This window comes from Panicum virgatum, chromosome 8K, assembly GCF_016808335.1.
Source record: "Panicum virgatum strain AP13 chromosome 8K, P.virgatum_v5, whole genome shotgun sequence".
In the NCBI taxonomy this organism is placed as follows: Eukaryota; Viridiplantae; Streptophyta; class Magnoliopsida; order Poales; family Poaceae; genus Panicum; species Panicum virgatum.
In genome coordinates this window covers 12,551,865-12,571,121 of record NC_053143.1, presented here as the reverse complement: position 1 = coordinate 12,571,121, position 19,257 = coordinate 12,551,865, and the positions used below count along the sequence as shown (strand labels likewise).

General features: G+C 43.0%; 1 long non-coding RNA gene across 4 annotated transcripts; it reads left to right on the top strand.

The window, feature by feature from the left end:
- Positions 1-15,698: 15,698 nt before the first annotated feature.
- On the top strand, positions 15,699-18,695 carry LOC120643963. Of its 4 annotated transcripts, none has more exons than XR_005663256.1 (4): positions 15,699-16,492; positions 16,816-16,863; positions 17,246-18,130; positions 18,381-18,695. It is a non-coding gene; the product is annotated as an uncharacterized LOC120643963 (long non-coding RNA). The 4 variants fall into 4 exon arrangements; XR_005663254.1 differs by having other exon boundaries at positions 15,700-15,883; positions 16,008-16,492; positions 16,816-18,130; XR_005663255.1 differs by having other exon boundaries at positions 15,700-16,492; positions 16,816-17,657; positions 18,073-18,130.
- The last annotated feature ends 562 nt before the right edge of the window (positions 18,696-19,257 follow it).

Here is a 19,257-nt window from a genome sequence, read left to right as displayed (position 1 = left end):
CCATGATCTTAATTCCAAAAGGCAGATATGGAAAATCACCGATTCGCTTGCCCAAATCAATCAGCATACTGCCAATCATTTGTTTGCAGAGAAGAGCATTATACGGACGCGGCGAAGCGCGCTGATCATCCTAGTATCAGTGACCTACCAAGAAAACACGTCACTGAAATAAGTTAAGTGACTACCAACCTTACAATGCATCACCGATTTATTGGCTCCCACAGACATCATCGTATATCGGAGACGCGTGCCCACGAAACACGCCTCTGATGTGTGCGTTTGTACTAGTTGGGGTCTTGGGGACGGGTCTGCTTGGACGCGTCACTGGCGAGGAAATCCGGACCCGAATTTTTTATGAAATGCAGTTGAAAGAAGGGTCATGTCCGGCCCATCTGCATCTCCCCAGTCCCCACGCTCAAAAGTTTCTCTCGCTGGCTCTCTCTCTCGGCGACTACGGAGGCGATGAGAGAAATTTGTGCTCCAGCCTCAGATCTGGAGACCGAGTTGGAGCTTCAGATCTTGACGGCTCCTGCCTCCTGTATAGGAGTTCCAACTGGAGTCTAATCCTGTTCGGTGCTTCAACCAAGTTTGGTGTAGAGTGCAGATTGTTGGCTTTATGGATGAGTGGCGGGTGGATTTGCTCTTCTTCCTCGTTGGCTTCCGGCGACGAGAGTGGATGCTGTAACACCCCGGGTGTCTGCACAGTAATTATGTATGTTTGCTATGCATCATGCGTTTGATTTGCTTAAAAATGATCTTTTTGTAATTATGAAAGGTTATATGTGTAATTATGATTTTATGCAAGGTCCTTTCTGCAGTTGTGTTAAATAGGTCGTGTAATTATAGCTTTAGTGGAGGGTGTTTTCGCAAAATTTAAGTGCATTTAATGCATGACAGCCATTTTTGCTTTTGAGTCTAGAGTTGAAGTGAATTTGCTTTGAAAAAGACAAATTTCCTAGAATTCAAAAATCTCTTCAATGATTTTAATTTTAGCTCTTGAATCTTTGGTCAAATAAATTTTTGCACAACATCAAAGTTGTAGATCTTGAAAAGTTGAACAACTTTCATGTTGGGCACTTTTTCATTTGAGCTTTAGTTTAAAAGTTATTGCTTGTTTACAGAGAGGTCCCTGGAATTTTTGGTAATTACAAATCGACCCTTATCACCATCTCCCCCTCCCTGCTCTGCTTCTCGCCGCCGACGCCACCGACAGCGCCGCCGCCGACGCCTTCCCGGCTTTCCCGGCCATTACTTCGCCGTGCGCTGGCTCCCACGCGTCGCGGACGACCTCCTCCCCCTCCTGTTGCCTCGCGCTGGAGCCTCCACAGCCGAGCCACGCCACCCCGGCGAGCCCAGAACCTCCTCGCGGCCGCCACCGCGACACCGCCGTGGCGAGCTCGCCACAGAGCCCCAGCCCTCAATCTCGCGCGCGCTTGAGCACTGCAAATAGCCCCGCGACCCGTTCCCTTCGTTTGTTTTCCGATTCCCCAACCCCAGACCCAGGAACACCACCGCCGCCATCCGCCAAACGCCGGTGAGCCCAGGCCGCCGTTGAACTCACTCCTCCGCCCGTCCCCGCCCCAAATTAACCCCTCCAGTAGCTCCGACTTGGCCCCGCGCAGCTCCCTAGCCCCTTATCTTCCACCCTCGACCACCGGATAACCCTAGCCGCCGTAGAACTCCGCCGCCGACCCGCCTGCTCCGTCGAGCCGCCGCCTCCGAGCCCCTCCCCGCACCCTAGGCCACCCAGAGGTGAGCCTTGCACCCGTGAAGCTCACGCACCCCTCCACTCTCGCCGCCGGTGAGCCCCTCGCCGGGAAACGGCCGGTCAAACCCCGCCTCCCCTCTCTGACCCGGCCAGGGACGTCGGTGTTAGAATTTGGAAAAGCCCAGGGGGCTGTCTGCGAAGCTCTAGACTCAGAGGAATAGTGCTCTAAGGACTTGTTTGTAATAGTTTGTTGTGATCTTTGAAATTCAATATCAATTTGTAGAAAATTCGTAAAAGAGCAAATCTTGATGGTTTGGAATCCTCTTGTAGAGCTCTATGCAGTAGAACCATAATATGTTAGGATTTAGTTACTAGTTTTTGCTGTAGACCTTGATTTGTGTTACTAGGTATATAAATACTAGATGTTTAGTCTTTTTCTTATTTAATGCTTGAAAGCTGGTCTTGCTCTGAAATTTTTGTGGTAGTTTACTCATGTTACACTAGCTTTGCTATAAAAATTTCATGATCAGTTCTCTTGTGTAGCTTTTTCTTTGATTTAAACTTTGTTTAGTACACTTTATTTATGATAAATAGTTTCTGTTCATCTGGAATACCTTAACTTGTCCAGGAAGTTTAAGCCTTATTTCATGACTAGAACATGAGTTAAAATTGAATCTTGCTAAACTAATGTCTGTTTTGTTTATTTTCTCAAAATTAATTCCGTGTAGATAAAATCATGAAAAATTCACAGTAGGTAAATCATCCCTGAGTAGATCTCCTGTTAAATTTTAAGCTTCTGTTTGGCTCTAGTTTGATCTGTATAATTCAAGCTTGTACTCTGTGTTGCCTGCATAAATGATTTATTGTGATTAAATAGTTACATATCTTGACATAATTTTTGTAGGGTAGATTACTTTGTTCATGCTCTGTTTAGTGTAATTTTGGTAGATTTTTATTACTATTTATACTCTGAGTTGTTGATTTATTTACAAACCATGATTAAATCGTATAGGAAATCACCACCACTCATTTTATGAAGTTAGTTAACTTCTTTTGTGCTGTTGATCATGATGCCTTGTGTAGTTAAATTTGTTATTTAACTACTCTATAAACGATTGCCCATGTTTGTTTATAATGTTGTTCTTACATTACATATAGACACGACTGCCTTATCGGACGGGACGTACGAGCTGCTCCCGGAATCTGACGGAGGTGATCTCGAAGCTCAAGTGAACACTGCGGAACTAACTGAAGCCCCGAACCAAAGTTCGGAAGAGCCTAGCGCTGAAATAGTTAGCAATTACCGAGACGGCAAGCCCCGGACATAACCTATACTTCAAATTATTATCACTACTGTATTACTTATTTGTGCATTTACAGTTCATAGGATTTGAATTGAAACCCTAGATGCATGATCTTAGGAACCTATGTACTGAACACTAGACCTGAGTTCGACTACTTGCTAAGCTTATAGGACCGGTAAAAGTCGAGTGATTGCCTGTCACTCGCGAGCTTTATAGGAATTGATTGTTTACTTTCTGTTATGAATATAAGGACGACGGGCGGGGTTGTGTTCGATATCATGACCTTATGTGATACCCCGTCTGTGTTGATGAACTTGCTAAGGTCGCGGTGTGTGGTAGTGCCGGTTAAGTTTTTGAAAGTACTAGCCACATGCCGTAAATATGGTACGCGGCAAGCCTAGTAGCCGATTGTACCGGGGAGTGGATATACCTTTCACTCTCTCAGTAGGGATAGGTTTTATTTTATGTTGCGCAACACTACGACTTCGAGGGACAAGGTTCGGCCTTGGAGCCCTGTAGTCGGGGAGAGTGACCCTATCCACAAGCCGAAAAGAAAGGTCAACGGTTGTTTGGGAATGACCCGACGGTGTTCCAGACGTGTGTGCTAGGTTATCCTTGCAAGGTTGAATTTCGATTCAGAATCGTCCGCCTCTCACGATGAAATGAGACTGCTTGATTGATCTGCCACACAGAGTAACAAGAGCAACAATATTATGATCAATCTTGATGTTTGCTTAGATTTCTACCATGATTGGATAGTAGTTGCTTACATAGAATGGTTAATCAACTAGAATCTTGAAGCTAAAACTTGAAAGTAAGGACATACTCTTTATTGCTTTTCAGCAAAAGGAAAACCAGAGCCTCACAAAGCCTTGCACAGTCTAGCTAAAGTGGGCTACTTATACCCGTTGACGGTTAAGTCTTGCTGAGTATTAGAATACTCAGCCTTGCTGTTGAAACCCTTTTTCAGGTATGAGTTTTGAGGATCAGATCGCTAGCTTGACCTATCCTTGCTCGTTGCCTCCTGGCTGGTCTGTAGAATGGGATACGTCTTCGGTCGGCAATGACTATGACGAGTGATACCATGCTTGGGCTAGCTTGGTATACTTTTGCGACGTGTTGTAGTCATCGTGTTTCATCTTCCGCTGTTTAGACTCTGAACTTATAATCATAACTTGTATAACTGTTTTATTTAAGTTGGCTTTGTAATAATGTTTTTAACTGGTATGTAATCGTTATTATGCCTGAGTTGTAAAATTGTGGTTGTAATATCTCTGAACTCGCCTTCGTGCGGGGTATGCTTGTTCGATCCGTGAATCGGTGGCTGTATCGGGACGTTACCCGACATACCAAAAATTGTTCCGTTTGAAGTGCATTTAAGCTAATGTTGCCTTTATGGTGATGGTTTACGCACTTGAGCCGGGATAATTTAGGCGGTTCTGCCACAGCTGGTATCAGAGCTGCAAGCGTACATCGGAGGTGTTGGAACCTTAAAAACCATTTTCCATATAAAATTGGAACCACAAAGAATTTCGGAAAACTACGTTGGATTCGTTAAGAGTTGTGCTTAGAACGTAAAGTCCTAGGGAATTTATGGGAATTACTAGGTGGTTATTTCTGTATGGTTTATATTATTTGACTTCCAGCACTTTACATTTTGTCAAACCATACTCACAAGCAACTCTTAATTCTTGTAACGACGCACCTACGTGAGGTAAGATGGTAAGGATCCTCAGTCAGCTGAGGGAGTCTGACCTTCCCGTCGGTGATGCGAGCCGAACGCTGCCCTCAAGCAGTGGCTTACTTGAGGTGCTTTCAATATACCGACTATTAGTTGACTATATTGGAAGTAAAGTGTGCTCAGTCAGCTGAGGGAGTCTGACCTTCCCGTCGGCGATGCGAACCGAACGCTGCGCTCAAGCAGTGGCCTACTTGAGCTGCTGCCAATATACCGACCTCGGTCGACTATATTGGGAGTAAAGAAACTTGTGAATACGCCTCTGAGTAGCGTATGCTAACGTTGGCCATACGGCGGAGATTGTATGGCTGCCGCTTCTATAGTGAGCGGTAATGTTTGGGAACGCTTTCATGAGTGCTGGCATGAAAGGTTCATTGGGTATATATATTTATGTTCTGTCAATCTTATGCAGGTACACTAACCACGATTCGAAAAGATAAGAACGGTTAGAATGTATCGACTAGCTATATAGGGAGAGCCGTATTTATGTATACCACCGTGCTAACTACGTAAGCCCAACGATAGTTGGCATTTGTTTATCTTGTGAGGATGGTCAGGACGTGCATACATATCTGGTTGATGTTTGATTGGTTCATGATAATTGAGGTTGCTACGTGAGCTTTTTAAGGAATTTCTAGTATGAATCCTTATAAGATAACTGTTAGTGTGCTTAAAACATGAATGAGTGAAAATTTGATTTTAGTAGCATACTTGTAAAATGTTTAGGTTTCCTTGGATGAAAAATATGGTTTTGAGTCATGCTTTCCTCCTAAGCCCCATCTTGTTGTTATAAGGATCTTTTCATTCCTTAGAATCTCAAATGATGAACCAGTACCAATTGTGGTTTATTATTCTTTGAGTTTGGAATCATATCATCTTGTGAATTAGAATCACATTTGTTTTACCACAGTCTTCTTAAAGCTTTATTTGAGAAGTCTTGAGATAATTGTATTACTCACATTTGAATCCTTTTTGATTCAGATGGCGACTTGTTCCCAGATCTTTTGGGATGAGGAGGGAAATGCTCATACCGATTGTCTGTACTGGGAGGGTTTTCCGAGGATTCTTTGGGATTCACTTCGTATGTTCCACTACCCAGATCCACCCCAGTACACGGGACGCCAGTTTTCGGAGGATGGAATTAAGAAGAACAGAGTTAAAATGACCATTCCTCAGCACCCCACCTTGGAGTGGCCACCGATTGAGATCGAGGTGATTGGGTACCGTCTTGTGGATGCGTTTGAGAAAGCAGCTCTCAACGCTATCACCACTTTTTGTGAGCACCATCCCGAGGAGGTAGCAGCATATCCTATTGGTTTGTTTCCAGCAGTCAGTGCTGGCAATGCAGAGTGGCTGTTCAGGGTCACACACTTTGGGCACTTGATTGGAGATATAGCGGATGAGACTATCGAGGCAGTAGTCAGATATATGAATGCTCAGTCTCACTACCAGATACTCCAGCAGCGACACATGGACCAGGTGATAGACTTGGCCCAGAGTTTTCAGCGAGGCCTTCGTTTGAGGGATACTCAGATTCAGGGACTTCAGGATGCCGTTGCTGGGAGGGATTTGGCCATTGCACAGTTTGAGCATCAGGCTATGGAGCATGGTGCTGAGATAGAGCAGCGCAACATAGTTATTGGTTTTCTTCAGGGGCAGGTGAATGAGCTCCAAGCAGATTGGGCTGATGCTTTAGCACATGTTGGTATGCTCCAGGAGCAACTAGATGCCCCAGCTGAGCCTGCAGCAGCAGATGAGGACCCCGAGGAGATTGAGGGAGTTTCTGATCTAGATTCAGAGCACGCACTTGCTGAGCCTAACCCTCAGCCGGACGATTCTTCTTCCGGCAGTGCCTCTTCAGTGGGCAACCTCGACGACTTCTAGGCACCTAGACTTGTCCTAGAAAGTTCGTGTTTTCTCTTGTAGTAGCTTGTACATAGGAAAGAGATGTTGTAAGATAGCCCTAGGGAGGAGTACCACTTGTTGTATTATATGTGGTAAGGGTGAGTGATGTTAGGTTGTAAGAAAAATGCTGCTTTGAATGTAATATAAGTAGCGACTACCAGTTTGGAAATCATAATCTTCCTACTTAGCATATCTCTTCATTTGTGCATGTTCACGCCGTTTGATGAATACAAGATGTTGCAAAATTTTTGTGGCATGTGTGCTCATCAAAATTTTTTTAGTCTATTAATCTGTGAGACTAAATTTTAGTCCAATCACTTCTGTGATCTCTGTTGATATATAGCATAGCACATAGCGATGAAGAGCGATTTGATAGATTATTTTCTTTACCCTTTGCTCTCAGCATTGAGTCTCTATACGATGGAGCATGAAGCTATCTAACAGCTGACCAGTTTTGATTTTTGTGGGTTGCACAGTTATGTGTTGTGCATATTGTGCTACACCGCAACTAGTTACATTTTTGCTGATTTTGTTTTATCCAATGTATGATCATTGCACGTACCATTGATTTTGGAAGCAAGAAATATGTATCTAATGGATGTCTTCCATAATTACAGATGGTTGGTCATACACGCGGAACGCCTGATGGCTTCGGTTGTGAAACTGGCAGTGGATCTCAGCAACCACCGCCACCCCCGTCGAATCTGGCCGAGTTAATGGCCATGCAAACAGAGTTGCTTCGCCAGCTAGTCCAAGGGCAACAAAATCAGCCACGCCAACAGTATGGAGGAAGGGAGGCACAACCAGCGGGTTACCAGGAATTCTTTGGTACCCAACCTCCGCTTTTCAGCAAAGCTGATGACCCATTGGATGCCGATGCTTGGCTCCGTACAATCAATTCCAAGTTTGCTTTGTTAGCAGTACCGTGTGTTGATTCAAATAAGGCCCCCTTTTCCGCCCAACAGCTGCGTGGTCCTGCACGTATATGGTGGGATAATTATTGTGCAATGCAGCCTGCTGAACATATCATATCTTGGGAGGAATTCAGAACTGCATTCAGATCACATCATATTCCGGATGGACTAATTGAAAGAAAGTTGAATGAATTCTTGGCTCTAGATCAGGGAACCCGCACTATTCTTCAATATGCACAGACCTTCAATCATCTGTGCCAGTATGCGGGCCATCATGCTGATACTGATGCCAAGAAACGTGATCGTTTCCGTCGTGGCCTCAATACTAAGCTCAAGGAACGTTTAAACTTGGTTCAGCCCAATACCTATAATGAGCTGGTTAATATGGCCATTACACAGGAAGATTGTATTGCTGCACATCATGCTGAGAAAAAGCGGAAGGCACCAACGGGACCCTCGAGTGCCCAGCCACCGAGGTATCGCCTGGTGCAAAATACTTCACCTAGGCCTCCACAAAGAAATGCCCCAGTGGGTAGGTTTGTCTTTAGGCCGCCTCAGCAACAAGGAGGATTCAGACCTCCAGTGCCTCAGCAACAGCAACAGCAGCAGCAACAGCAGCAACAGCAGCAATTTAGCCCAAGGCCGAATGCCCCACAGTTCAATAGTGGGAATAGTAATAATCGATGTTTCAATTGCGGCAGTGCCTCTCATTTTGCCAAGAATTGTCCACAACCCAGAAGGAATAATCCAGGGCAAAACTCTAATCAGAACAACAACAACAACAACAAGGGCAAGGGCAAGAGGCAAATGGTGCAAGTCCGGCAAGGGCGAGTTAATTTCACTACTCTTGCAGACCTTCCAGCAGGAGCACCAGTTATGACGGGTACTTTCTCTATCCACAATAAACCCGCAGCTATATTATTTGATTCTGGTGCAACGCATAGTTTTATAAGTGCCAAATTTGGAGCAAGAGTAGGATTGGACTTTTGTCATACTAAGGGATCTTTTATGATAACAACTCCTGGTGGGAAGATAGCTTCCAATCAAATCACTAGACATGTGCCAATTAAGTTGGGTAGTAAATTGATCAAAACAGATTTGATCTTAATGAATTTAGAAGGCATGGATGCTATTCTGGGCATGGATTGGATGACTAAACATAGAGTACTGTTAGATATCTCTTCCCGAGCTATCGAGATAGATTCACCACATCAAGGAACCACCATACTCTATCTACCGCAACGAGAGTGCGTTAACTCTTGTGCTTATGCCGCAAAAGAAATTAAACTTGAAGATATCCCTATTGTGTGGGAGTATGCAGATGTATTTCCAGATGATTTACCTGGGATGCCTCCTGATAGAGACATCGAGTTTGTTATCGAACTTCAACCCGGTACCGCCCCTATTTCTAAGAGGTCGTACCGAATGCCTCCAAATGAATTAGCAGAATTGAAAGTCCAACTCCAAGACCTTCTTGACAAAGGTTTTATACGTCCAAGTTCTTCACCCTGGGGATGTCCAGCCTTGTTTGTGAAGAAGAAGGACAACAGCTTGAGGCTATGTATTGATTATCGACCACTCAATGCAATCACTATTAAAAACAAGTATCCTCTTCCCCGCATTGATATTCTATTTGATCAGTTAGCTGGAGCTAAGGTTTTCTCTAAGATTGATCTTCGTTCTGGCTACCATCAAATAAAGATCAAGCCTTGTGATATTCCAAAGACTGCTTTCTCTAGCAGATATGGACTATATGAATATCTGGTTATGTCTTTTGGCCTTACCAACGCCCCAGCATATTTTATGTACTTGATGAATTCAGTCTTCATGCCGGAGCTGGATAAATTCGTCGTGGTTTTCATCGACGATATTTTGATCTACTCCAAGAATGAAGAAGATCATGCTGAACATTTGCGTATCGTTCTTCAACGATTACGAGATCATCATCTTTATGCCAAATTCTCCAAGTGTGAATTTTGGTTGGACAGTGTGAAATTCTTAGGCCACACTATCTCCAGTGATGGTATATCTGTTGATCCAACTAAAGTACAAGAAGTGATGGATTGGGAATCTCCTAATTCAGTTCATCAAATTCGCAGTTTTCTTGGTTTAGCTGGATATTATCGTCGGTTCATTACTGATTTCTCCAGAATAGCCAAGCCTATGACGGAGTTATTGAAGAAGGGAGTGAAGTTTGTTTGGAATGATAAGTGTGAAGAAGCTTTCCAAACTCTCAAAGCAAGATTAACTACCGCTCCAGTATTGTCTACACGGGACAATACCAAACCTTTTGATGTCTATTGTGATGCTTCAGGTACGGGACTTGGTTGTGTGCTTATGCAGGACAACCGGGTTATTTCTTATGCATCAAGAGCTCTCCGGAATCACGAGAAGAATTATCCAACCCATGATCTGGAGTTAGCAGCTGTCATTCACGCTCTTAAGATTTGGAGACATCATCTTATGGGAACTCACTGTAATATTTACACTGACCATAAGAGCCTCAAATATATCTTCACTCAAGCTGATCTCAACATGAGACAGAGACGCTGGCTGGAGTTGATAAAGGATTATGATCTAGAAGTGCACTATCATCCAGGAAAGGCTAATGTGGTTGCGGATGCACTCAGCCGCAAGTCACAATGCCATTGTCTATCTGTAGAACCATTCAATGAAACTCTATGCCAGGAAATGATGAAGTTGAACCTGGAAATGGTACCACAAGGAAGTGTGAACCATATATCGATTGAGCCTACACTTCATGATAGCATCATCATGGGACAATTACATGATGAGGGTATCAAGATCATCAAGGAAAAGTTATCACAGGGAGAAGCAAAGTATAAATGTTTCCGAGTGGATCATAGAGGAGTTCTATGGTTTGAATCTCGACTGGTTGTACCTAAGGATCCTCAGCTTAGAAAGCAAATCCTTGATGAAGCACATCTATCGAAGTTTTCGATTCATCCCGGTGGTACCAAGATGTACCATGATCTCAAACAAAATTTCTGGTGGACTCGAATGAAAAGAGAAATCGCCAGATACGTTTCTGAATGTGATATTTGTCAAAGAGTTAAAGCTAGTCACTTGAAAGTAGCTGGTACTCTCCAACCTTTATCTATTCCATCCTGGAAATGGGAGGACATCAGTATGGATTTTATTGTTGGTTTACCCACTACTCCTCATAAGCATGATTCTGTTTGGGTAATCGTTGATAGACTCACCAAGACCGCTCATTTTATTCCTGTACACACCACTTATTCTGCCAAGAGGTACGCAGAGATTTATCTCGATCAGATTGTTCGTTTACATGGAATTCCAAAGACGATTATTTCTGATCGTGGGCCTCAGTTTATTGCACGTTTCTGGGAGCAAATACAAAAATCCCTTGGAACAAAACTGATTCGTAGTTCAGCTTATCATCCACAAACAGATGGGCAAACTGAGAGAATCAATCAAATCCTTGAAGACATGTTGAGGGCATGTGTTATTCAATATGGCAAGAATTGGGTTAAGTGCCTAGCACCGGCGGAGTTTTCATACAATAACAGTTATCAATCCAGCTTGCAAATGGCACCATTTGAAGCATTATATGGTCGAAGGTGTCGAACTCCTTTGAATTGGTCACAAGCTGGGGAACGCAAAATTTTTGGGCCAGATTTAGTCTCGGAGGCAGAGGAGCAAGTCAGAGTTATCCAGGTTAATCTTAAAGCAGCCCAATCAAGACAGAAAAGTTATGCAGACAAAAGAAGAGATCCTTTACAATTCAAGGTAAGGGACTTTGTATATTTGCGAGTATCTCCTACTAAAGGTGTTCAACGCTTTGGCTTAAAAGGGAAATTAGCACCCCGATACATCGGACCATTTGAAATTATCGAAACTTGTGGACCCGTTGCCTACCGACTTCGTCTTCCATCTCAGTTGGCAGCCATTCATGATATCTTCCATGTATCACAACTCCGGAAATGCACCAGGGTACCGACTGAAATCCTTGAACCGCAGGATATCGAAATTGAATCCGATCTATCTTATACGGAGTATCCAATCAAGATTCTTGACACCAAAGAAAGAAGTACTAGAAGGGAGAAAGTTAAAATGTACAAAATCCAGTGGAATCAGCATACTGTAGAAGAAGCTACTTGGGAAACTGAAAATTTTCTCCAAAGAAACTTTCCCGACTTTCTTAGAACCAATCCAGGTACCAAATCTTTGCACTCTTTTCTTTCTGTAATCTCGGGATGAGATTCCTTTTAGGGGGGAAGGCTGTAACACCCCGGGTGTCTGCACAGTAATTATGTATGTTTGCTATGCATCATGTGTTTGATTTGCTTAAAAAGGATCTTTTTGTAATTATGAAAGGTTATATGTGTAATTATGATTTTATGCAAGGTCCTTTCTGCAGTTGTGTTAAATAGGTTGTGTAATTATAGCTTTAATGGAGGGTGTTTTCGCAAAATTTAAGTGCATTTAATGCATGGCAGCCATTTTTGCTTTTGAGTCTAGAGTTGAAGTGAATTTGCTTTGAAAAAGACAAATTTCCTAGAATTCAAAAATCTCTTCAATGATTTTAATTTTAGCTCTTGAATCTTTGGTCAAATAAATTTTTGCACAACATCAAAGTTGTAGATCTTGAAAAGTTGAACAACTTTCATGTTGGGCACTTTTTCATTTGAGCTTTAGTTTAAAAGTTATTGCTTGTTTACAGAGAGGTCCCTAGAATTTTTGGTAATTACAAATCGACCCTTATCACCATCTCCCCCTCCCTGCTCTGCTTCTCGCCGCCGACGCCACCGACAGCGCCGCCGCCGACGCCTTCCCGGCTTTCCCGGCCATTACTTCGCCGTGCGCTGGCTCCCACGCGTCGCGGACGACCTCCTCCCCCTCCTGTTGCCTCGCGCTGGAGCCTCCACAGCCGAGCCACGCCACCCCGGCGAGCCCAGAACCTCCTCGCGGCCGCCACCGCGACACCGCCGTGGCGAGCTCGCCACAGAGCCCCAGCCCTCAATCTCGCGCGCGCTTGAGCACTGCAAATAGCCCCGCGACCCGTTCCCTTCGTTTGTTTTCCGATTCCCCAACCCCAGACCCAGGAACACCACCGCCGCCATCCGCCAAACGCCGGTGAGCCCAGGCCGCCGTTGAACTCACTCCTCCGCCCGTCCCCGCCCCAAATTAACCCCTCCAGTAGCTCCGACTTGGCCCCGCGCAGCTCCCTAGCCCCTTATCTTCCACCCTCGACCACCGGATAACCCTAGCCGCCGTAGAACTCCGCCGCCGACCCGCCTGCTCCATCGAGCCGCCGCCTCCGAGCCCCTCCCCGCACCCTAGGCCACCCAGAGGTGAGCCTTGCACCCGTGAAGCTCACGCACCCCTCCACTCTCGCCGCCGGTGAGCCCCTCGCCGGGAAACGGCCGGTCAAACCCCGCCTCCCCTCTCTGACCCGGCCAGGGACGTCGGTGTTAGAATTTGGAAAAGCCCAGGGGGCTGTCTGCGAAGCTCTAGACTCAGAGGAATAGTGCTCTAAGGACTTGCTTGTAATAGTTTGCTGTGATCTTTGAAATTCAATATCAATTTGTAGAAAATTCGTAAAAGAGCAAATCTTGATGTTTTGGAATCCTCTTGTAGAGCTCTATGCAGTAGAACCATAATATGTTAGGCTTTAGTTACAAGTTTTTGCTGTAGACCTTGATTTGTGTTACTAGGTATATAAATACTAGATGTTTAGTCTTTTTCTTATTTAATGCTTGAAAGCTGGTCTTGCTCTGAAATTTTTGTGGTAGTTTACTCATGTTACACTAGCTTTGCTATAAAAATTTCATGATCAGTTCTCTTGTGTAGCTTTTTCTTTGATTTAAACTTTGTTTAGTACACTTTATTTATGATAAATAGTTTCTGTTCTTGTTAAATCCTGAAAATATTCCTGAGTGTTCATCTGGAATACCTTAACTTGTCCAGGAAGTTTAAGCCTTATTTCATGACTAGAACATGAGTTAAAATTGAATCTTGCTAAACTAATGTCTGTTTTGTTTATTTTCTCAGAATTAATTCCGTGTAGATAAAATCATGAAAAATTCACAGTAGGTAAATCATCCTTGAGTAGATCTCCTGTTAAATTTTAAGCTTCTGTTTGGCTCTAGTTTGATCTGTATAATTCAAGCTTGTACTCTGTGTTGCCTGCATAAATGATTTATTGTGATTAAATAGTTACATATCTTGACATAATTTTTGTAGGGTAGATTACTTTTTTCATGTTCTGTTTAGTGTAATTTTGGTAGATTTTTATTACTATTTATACTCTGAGTTGTTGATTTATTTACAAACCATGATTAAATCGTATAGGAAATCACCACCACTCATTTTATGAAGTTAGTTAACTTCTTTTGTGCTGTTGATCATGATGCCTTGTGTAGTTAAATTTGTTATTTAACTACTCTATAAACGATTGCCCATGTTTGTTTATAATGTTGTTCTTATATTACATATAGACACGACTGCCTTATCGGACGGGACGTACGAGCTGATCCCGGAATCTGACGGAGGTGATCTCGAAGCTCAAGTGAACACTGCGGAACTAACTGAAGCCTCGAACCAAAGTTCGAAAGAGCCTAGCGCTGAAATAGTTAGCAATTACCGAGAAGGCAAGCCCCGGACATAACCTATACTTCAAATTATTATCACTACTGTATTACTTATTTGTGCATTTACAGTTCATAGGATTTGAATTGAAACCCTAGATGCATGATCTTAGGAACCTATGTACTGAACACTAGACCTGAGTTCGACTACTTGCTAAGCTTATAGGACCGGTAAAAGTCGAGTGATTGCCTGTCACTCGCGAGCTTTATAGGAATTGATTGTTTACTTTCTGTTATCAATATAAGGACGACGGACGGGGTTGTGTTCGATATCATGACCTTATGTGATACCCCGTCTGTGTTGATGAACTTGCTAAGGTCGCGGTGTGTGGTAGTGCCGGTTAAGTTTTTGAAAGTACTAGCCACATGCCGTAAATATGGTACGCGGCAAGCCTAGTAGCCGATTGGACCGGGGAGTGGATATACCTTTCACTCTCTCAGTAGGGATAGGTTTTATTTTATGTTGCGCAACACTACGACTTCGAGGGACAAGGTTCGGCCTTGGAGCCCTGTAGTCGGGGAGAGTGACCCTATCCACAAGCCGAAAAGAAAGGTCAACGGTTGTTTGGGAATGACCCGACGGTGTTCCAGACGTGTGTGCTAGGTTATCCTTGCAAGGTTGAATTTCGATTCAGAATCGTCCGCCTCTCACGATGAAATGAGACTGCTTGATTGATCTGCCACACAGAGTAACAAGAGCAACAATATTATGATCAATCTTGATGTTTGCTTAGATTTCTACCATGATTGGATAGTAGTTGCTTACATAGAATGGTTAATCAACTAGAATCTTGAAGCTAAAACTTGAAAGTAAGGACATACTCTTTATTGCTTTTCAGCAAAAGGAAAACCAGAGCCTCACAAAGCCTTGCACAGTCTAGCTAAAGTGGGCTACTTATACCCGTTGACGGTTAAGTCTTGCTGAGTATTAGAATACTCAGCCTTGCTGTTGAAACCCTTTTTCAGGTATGAGTTTTGAGGATCAGATCGCTAGCTTGACCTATCCTTGCTCGTTGCCTCCTGGCTGGTCTGTAGAATGGGATACGTCTTCGGCCGGCAATGACTATGACGAGTGATACCATGCTTGGGCTAGCTTGGTATACTTTTGCGACGTGTTGTAGTCATCGTGTTTCATCTTCCGCTGTTTAAACTCTGAACTTATAATCATAACTTGTATAACTGTTTTATTTAAGTTGGCTTTGTAATAATGTTTTTAACTGGTATGTAATCGTTATTATGCCTGAGTTGTAAAATTGTGGTTGTAATATCTCTGAACTCGCCTTCGTGCGGGGTATGCTTGTTCGATCCGTGAATCGGTGGTTGTATCGGGACGTTACCCGACAGACCAAAAATTGTTCCGTTTGAAGTGCGTTTAAGCTAATGTTGCCTTTATGGTGATGATTTACGCACTTGAGCCGGGATAATTTAGGCGGTTCTGCCACAGATCCAGAGCCAGGGAGGCATGGGGTGTGGCCCCGACCAATGTTGCTCTATAGTGTTTCAGTTCCCATCTTGCGGGTTGGGATTTTTTACGGCTCGTTTTAAAGCCTGTGTGGGATGGTGTCTCTCTAGGCTTCAGTTTCATGTTGTCCTCCCTTTGCTCCGGTGTTGGCTTCAGCGACAGCGGAGTTGAGCGGACTGCGGCAATATCAGCGAACATGGAGGATCCAAAAGACCTGACTGTAATTTTTTCTTTTGTTAGAGTCTTCTATGTAATGTTAGTTGGACACCTGTCCACTCTGTATTCTTCTAGGAGGTGCCTGTCTTGTCTGTGTACTTACACATTGTCCCGTTCTATTAATACAGGTACTTTTCAGACCCCATGCTCATCCCTCTCAGTTGCTCGTCTCCTCCCCTCTCTTTCCCTGTTTGAGCGCAGCGGCGGCAGCGAGATGCGGCCTCCGAGATCCTCCTCCTCCTCCACACGATGCGGCGGCTGCGGCCCTTCTCTTCCGCACGACGCGGCTGGGGGCAGGCCCTTCTCTTCTTCCCGAGGCGGCTGGGGGCAGTCTCCTCTTCGCATCGAGGGCGACGAGATCCACCGCGGCACCATGGTCGTCGTCAAGGGGACCACGACGGCCGAATCCACAGCAGCCTACGGGATCCTCGGCGTGTGGGTGAAGTTGAATCGAGTCAGTCTTCCCCAACCCACCCTAGCCCCCATCACCAACCCTTCCCCTATGTCTGGATCTAGAATGACCAGAAGCTCGGCACCATCAAGGCCAACACGTACCACAAGAGCTCTGCCTCCTCCTCCCCTGCGCATCCCATCAAGATGCTTTTGTGCATAGGTAAAGGTTTTGGGCTCTTAAGGTTTTAGGGTTAATTTTTTTTATTGCTAGACAAACTCGAACTAACGGGTCTGAAAATAAGCTGGATGAACTAGTTAACTTGCCATTTGTTCACTGATCTCTGAATATTACCTTACAAAGCAATGCTATTATATTGTCTGCAGCATATTATTATCTAACAAAAATTGTCACATTACTTTTGTGATCGCTGAATTAACTCAGTCTTACTAGGCAGTAGAAAATAAAAATTGTCACTGATCTTCTCACATTACTTGTCTAGATGTAGGTGAAAATGGTTAATGTTGAATTTCTTTTGTTTCCAGACCAATGATTTCTGCTTGTGGAGCTGTGAACTTCTCAATAAAGCGCGGGTAAATAGACAACTTTTTGTTGATTACTTTGTAGCTATTGACCTGGTAGCCAGAGAGCTCACTTCCCTGCAACTCCTGGACTAAGTATCCTACCTATCATGTCTTGGCTTCTATTTGTAGATTACTTACCTATCATGTCTTGGCTTCTGTTTTTAGATTAATTACCTATCATGTCTTGGCTTCTGTTTGTAGATTACTTTGTTGCCTGGTCTTTGTTCTACTTGTAGTATAGATGTCCTGATGTGTTAGGTTTTTAGATAAAATATAATCTGATTAGAGAGACAATAATCAGTTAGTTATAATCAGTTTATTGCTATGTGCTGTATTTGGTAGCTGTCTTCTCATATTTAGCCCTGTTTCTGAATTGTTACATCTTGCTTAGGTTATTGACTTATTGGTTTTGGAAAAGTAGTTGAAGAAGGGATCAGTCCTTGATGTCTTCTCATAGTAAGTATCATGCCCAGCACAGATCAATGCCATAAGAAAAAAAATATTAGTCCAGATGAATAATATATTTTGTAGAGAAAAGAATGGTCTCTGTTTTCTTTCATGGTCTCCTATACAGCAATGGATTTATTGTACTACTGATGTTGCATAAGCTCTGTTAAGAAGCAGTGCTTATTTGCAAACTTGTATATTGTTAATAGTACATAACTATTGCTTCAGTAAATTACGCAGTTTTCTGATAGCAGTGGTTCACAATGGTCATATGGTGTTATCTGGAGTTCTAGGCTACATAGCTCTATATAGTCCCAGAGGTAACTGGAAGAACTGATGGTAATGGGATTCTGATGGTAGGTTATATTGCTTTCTGTTGCCCTTTCTCTTCTTAAAGGTCCAAATAATATAGACAGGGACAACCAACTGTTTTCTACCTCAGATTAAATTACTACAGTAAAAGCATAGTAGTAAACTTAGTACTCTCTTGTGCCTGAAAATTGTTGACTTGATTTCAAAATATAGTGCTCCCTTGTGAATGTGAATATGAATGTCAATGCCTCTGTGTTACTGGATAATAGTTGTACTAAGTTTGCTTCATATTATTTGCACAAGGATGGTATTTTTTTTCTTGCTAAAACAAGGATGCTAGATCTTGATTCTTGGTGATACTATTGTTAATTAGATGGGCATGCATCTATTTTCTTACAAAGTAAACATGCTCAGAACAGAGGTGTTGCTCATGTCTTTAATCTTTGGCTATTGTTTTAGGTGAGGTCACACGGTCTGGGAGCAACAAACTGCAGCCTTTCTCGGTACCATCTTGATGGTAAGCATGCTCAATCACTCAAGCTCCTAGTTGATATGTCAACAAGTCTTGATCTCTATGAAGCTTCATGGTTAAGATGCATATACTTTACCATCCCCACCATGATGTGATAAAAGTTTCTAACTACCCTGCAAGGTTATTGCAAGGCTTAGAACAGAATTTTACCATGGGCTCATGTTGAGTGGTGGCATGATTTGCATTTCTGCTGCCTTACATTATTCATTTCATGCTCTTGTCTGTGGTAATGCAGGCAAATGTTTGAGATCACCATACAAGCAGCAATTGGTTCAAAGGTTATCGCAAAGGAAATGTTAGATATTTCGAAGCTGCTATTAATTTTGTCAAGTATATTTGGCCATTGAGATGCAGTGCGGTCCTTATACAGATCTGGGGTTGTTTGACTTATTTTTTATTGTGATCCATAGGACAATCTAGTGTTGATATTTATGTGTGAAAATTTGTATGAATAGAGAATACAAGCCCTATTCAAGGGTCATTTGTATGAAAAATGCGCACTTGTGATAGATGTAATGGATAAGGTGTATGTAATGTTCTCTTTATCTTTTTTTTTTGTTTTTACAATTAATCATTAGTGACGGGTATTGGTGGAGTAATGTCATTGATGAGGTATATCAGTGATGCGGATTGGGAAACGTGTCACAGATATTAGTGACGGGTGGCGGAGAAATACGTCACCTTTGCCTGAAGTCAGTGATGAGTAAAATTTATAGCCATCACTATTGTTTGTCATTAGTGACGGGTAAATTCAAAAGTCGTCACCTTTATAATTCATTAGTGACGGCTTTTCCGCGGCAATGTGGTTCACATCAGTGATGAAAATTTAGTGACGCGCATTTTAGCTGTCACTAATGTGGGTCTTCGGCTGTCACTAATATAGTATTTTGACGTAGTGATCAACTTGTAATATAACAATATCATGGGTCCAAAACAGTTTCATGTTCTAAAAATGGGTTCAAAATAGACGACGTTCTAAAATGCACGTAATTGAACTTTTAAAACACTAAATACCAGGATAGGTAATAAAGTAGTATTACTTGTTATGGGAGGAGGAAATATGAAGATTTTAATACTCAAAAGCACTTCTAAAATATGGAGCTATTGGCTAA